This window comes from Melozone crissalis, unplaced genomic scaffold (assembly GCF_028551555.1).
Source record: "Melozone crissalis strain CALT ecotype California unplaced genomic scaffold, PUWL_Pcris_2 ptg000011l_1, whole genome shotgun sequence".
NCBI lineage: Eukaryota > Metazoa > Chordata > Aves > Passeriformes > Passerellidae > Melozone > Melozone crissalis.
This window is the reverse complement of record NW_026535789.1, coordinates 530327-535160: the sequence shown is the minus strand read 5'-3', so window position 1 is coordinate 535160 and position 4834 is coordinate 530327.

Sequence of the window (4834 nt, the reverse complement as noted above, 5' to 3'; positions counted from 1 at the left end):
CAGGTGCTACCCTGGCTCTGATTGGACAAGCAACTGGCAGTCCCACCCCAGGGGCGGGCCCATGAAGGCCCAGGGGGTTTAAAGCCAGAGCACGAGGCCCAGGGTCTGGATCCTGCTTTCTCCTTGGCTTCCTCTGTTAGTGATGCTGGAACCTGAGCTGTTGGTACCTATGTGTGTGTCTTTTTATGGATCTTCTGTCTCTCTGTTCTTCTCTAGTTCTTCTCCGTCAAATCCTACTTACCTGGAAAATTTTTGGGTAACTTCACATGTTAAGGGTTAATAGATTTTAGATTAAATGTGTGGGAATCCAAGGCACAGGGAATATTTCTGTCTGCTCTGAGGGGTCTTGACCCCCAGAGAAACACTGCCTTTCACCTTCGCCCATGGAGAGGACTTCCAGAAATTTGAGAACTATTAGAATTTTCTGAAGTGTGACATAGTTTAGAGGGTAGTATGCTATGTTCCTTGGGTGAGAAATTTAGGTTTTGGGGTTTTTAGTATGGTGTAGAAAGGCAGCAAGATGGAGGAATTGGGGTGTAGTCCCTGTCATCTTCATCTACTCCATTTTCTGCAGTGTTGGTGGCACAGGGTGATTGGTCAAGGAAAGCACAGTGCAGACATTATGTGGACAGTCAAGGGATGAGTTATGTGTAAATAAGTAGAAATAATACACGTTTTAAGAGTTGATTGGATAGGACAACTTTAAAAGACCTTGAAACCGTACATTTTAGAGCCATTTTGAGGTGTTTGTTCCAGCATTCTGAGCCTCCTGTGGACAGCAATGCAAAACTTTAGATAAGATAACAATAAACAAGAAGCTGAAGGCTGAAAAAGTCCCATGCACTTCCTTTTACCTGGCACAGAACTGCTACAGGAGGGTTTCCCACATCGAGAGAGCCCCCAGAAAGGCCCAACATAAAACAGCCATCAATACATGGTGCCCTGACAATGTTTGAAATAAGTAGGCTTTTTTCCATAAAGTTGTTTACTGAAGGGTGCTGTCTTAATTAGCCATTCATGTGAAATGTGTTGATTAAATGACCAATGAGGTCCACCTGAAGCAAACCAAGATGTAAAAGTCGATGTTTGAATAAATGGGTAGGTTTTAGCCCTTAGCCTTGTGATGTGAGTCTGTGTCATCTCTGACTAAGTGGTGATATTTGGGGATCAGTGGGGGCTACTGGGGATCCTTTCTGCACTTCATGACCCAACAGGAGCTTCTCTAATATTAAACTTTGCCTGAAGCTCCCACTGTGCCCATGACAGGAACCCCTGTGAGTGTCTGGGGCATCCCGGCTCTTTGGCAGCCTGGGGACTCCTGGGATGTCACCGTGGAGCCCTCGTGAGTGCCTGTGACAGATCGGTGCCTTTGCACCCCAAGGCGCCCTGGGATGTCACCATGGAATGGCTGTGACTGCCTCTGCCCACAGGGCTCTTTACCATCCCCAGAAAGCCCTGGGAGGTCTCCATGGAGCCCCTGTCTGTGCCTGTGACATTCCAGCTCTGGAACAGCCTGGAGACTCTTGGAAAGTCCCCATGGAACACCTCGGAAGGCCTGTGACAAATTTGATCCTTAGTAGGCAATGATCACCAAGCCCCTGTTGCTATGGTCCGTTTCCATGGTAACCATCACCAGCCTCCTGTTGCTATGGTCAGTTTCCGTGGCAACCATCCCCAGCCCCCTTGCTATGCTCAGTCCCTTGGCAGCTCCATGGAGACCCCATGCCAGGGGTGGTTGCCATGGACACCAGCTCAGGCCTGCAGCCAGAGCCCGTTGCCATGGCAACCACTGGCAGCCCCATCCCCAGGCTCATGGGATCCCAGAACCACAGAATTAGCTGAGCTGGGAGGGACCCATCAGGATCCTCCAGTCCAACTGCTGGCCCTGCACAGGACACCCCAACAATGCCAGCCTGGGCCTGGCAGCGCTGTCCAAACACTGCTGCAGCTCAGAGAGCCCTGGAGCTGGGACCCTTCCCTGGGGAGCCTGGGCAGGGCCCCAGCAGCCTCTGGGCAAAAACCTTTTCCTGACATCCAACCTGAGCCTGCCCCGACTCAGCTGCAGCCGTTCCCTCCACTCCTGTCCCTGGGCACCAGAGGGAAGAGGTTCCCACAGCCCCAGCCAGGGACCCGCTCCCAAGGCTGTTGCCATGGCCACCAGGGCTGGGACCAGCTGGGATGCTCGGTTTCCATGGGCTGGGGTTCAGGAATGGGATTCCCCAATTTCCTGCTCTTGCTAAAACCGCGCTGCCCTCGCTGCCCTCCCGCCTCCCATGGAAAGCACAAAAGGCAAAGATCCTAAGCTGGGATAAAAACCATTTATTGGGAACAGCAATGAGATAAGGAACAAACAGGAACAAAAACAATATTGATAACAGAAGGGATAAGTAAAACTATTTGCAAGAAAACTAAAACATCAACAATTGGCTCTTCATGGCAATGTATTTCCTCCTGTCTGCAAAGGACACCCTTCTCCCTGGGGTGAGAAAGAGTCCCTTTCCTGCCCTGGCAATGACCTGAGGTAGGAGTGAATGTAATGACACAGCCATGGCCAGACCCTCATGTTCTTCCATCCCACATCATGTCATTGGCAGGGGCAGGAAAAGGGACAGGTGTCTTCCTAGCATGGATCACAGGGAACATGGATCACCAGGGCTCTTTCCAATATGGGTCCTCCAATGAGGGATGAAGCCGGAGCTGGGCATGAAGCTCTTCTGCTGTTGGGGCACTGATAGAATGTCTCTTACCAGTGCTTCCATTGGTGACTGGTCAAGGCAGAGCTCTGGGTGAAACTCATCCCACACTGGGGACACTTGTAGGGCCTCTTCCCTGTGTGGATGCGCTGGTGCCTGATGAGGGTGAACTTATGCTTGAATCCCTTCCCACAGTCCGGGCAGCGGAAGGGCCTCCCCTCTGTGTGAATCCGCTCGTGCAGACGGAGATTTGAGCTGGTCTGAAACCTCTTCCCACACGTGGGGCACTCGTAGGGCCTCTCCCCAGTGTGGATGCGCAGGTGGATGATGAGGTGGGACTTGCACTTGAAGCCCTTCCCACAGTCAGGGCAGCAGAAAGGCCTCTCCCCAGTGTGAATGAGCTGGTGCCTGAGGAGATCGGAGCTGGTCTGAAAGCTCTTCTGGCACTCGGGACACTCGTAGGGCCTCTCCCCGGTGTGGATGCGTTGGTGGGTCACAAGGGTGGACCTGTAACTGAAGCCCTTCCCACATTCCCCACACTCGTAGGCCCATTCCCTGGTGTGGATCATCTGGTGGCTGATCAGGCTGCTGCTCTGCCCACACTCTGAGCACTTGTGGGGCTTCTCCCCATCATGAAGCTGCTCATAGACCACCAGCTCCGAGCTCTGGCTGAAGCTCTGTTCACCTTCCTGACTCAGGGTGGGTCTTTCCTCCTCAGCGCACCCTGGGCTGGGTTTTGAGCCCCTCTTCCTGTGGAATCTCTGGGGATTGTCCTCCCCATTGAATTCCTGTGTCATGGAGCTGCTCAAAACGGCCTCTTCCACGAGGTTCTTCTGTGGGGATTTGTCCTTGCTGGTCTCCATCCTCAGCTCCTTCTCTGGGGGAGGAAGCACAAGGAGAGGATGGGATTTGCCCCCATGCCAGAGGGAAAGGGAATGAGATCCCCTCAGTGCATCCCCGGAAGGACGGCTTTGGCAGCAGGGTTGTCCTGCAGCCAGGGGCCGTGCTGGGCTGGGAGATGGAGCAGGAGAGAGGGGGAAAGGGGCACTGACTTCCTCCTCACCTGCCTGGGTGTCCTGGGGCATCTTCCTTGTCCTTGCAGTCTCTCCCTCCATCTGGCTAAGTTTTAGGAATGGGAAATTCTGTTTTGGGAAGAAAACAAGAAATAAGCACACTAAATTTTGTACCGGATTGAAGGCAAACCAGGGGGAGAGTCTAAGTCAGAATTCCAATTAAAAAAAAAAATTTAGATCAAGACAATGATACAGAAACACTGCTTTAAACTGACAGAGTCAGGATATAACCTGACACCCTGTTGGTCAGGGTGGTGGCTGCAGTCCCATTAAATGGTGGCTGCAGTCCTGTTGGAGTGATGAACTTGATTCTGTACAAGAAGTGATGCTGTAGAAGGGTCTGGTCTTCCTCTGAAGGTCCACTGGTGGTTATGGAGCTCTTGTCCTTTGGGAACCCAGTAGGCAAGGTGCTGCTGGTGTTGCCAGCCTCATCTTATATCCAGGTAGGAATTCTTGGATCCTCCCCCTGGGCAGAGCACCCCACAATGGGATGATGGAATTTTATCAGTCCTGCAGTGACACTCAATGGCCCATCAGCAGAAGATGTCTCCCCTGGAGGGCGTTATCAGTGCTGAGTCATGGAAGAGATAAAGAACACTGCCCCACCTGCTTATAGCAGTTGATGAAGATGGGGATTGAAAACATGCATTTGGTTACATCTTGCATTGCAACCTGAAGCAGTGGGGTAATCCCTGCTCGGGGGGTGAACACCACCCCCCTTATCCAAACTGGCTCAGGTGTAAAACCCCCACCCTGGGAAGGGCACACACACAGGGGACAATGTCACACTTTGGCCCTGCTCCATGTGAGGTCTCTGTCCCTTGTCACTCCCTTACTCTCCCCCCTTTTCTCTTTCTTTCCAACTCTCTCTCTACCTCACATTTACTGTTCAATAAAATCCACCTTGGATTTGGTCTTGTTAGTATCTTAATTGGGGCAGAGGAATTTCTCCAACAATTTTCTTAAGCAGATTGCAACATTATTTTGCCATAGTGTGTTCAGGGCACTGTTGTCTGACCCCAAGTGCCTTTGACAACAGCATGGTTCCCTCCTCTGAGGAGGTTGTGG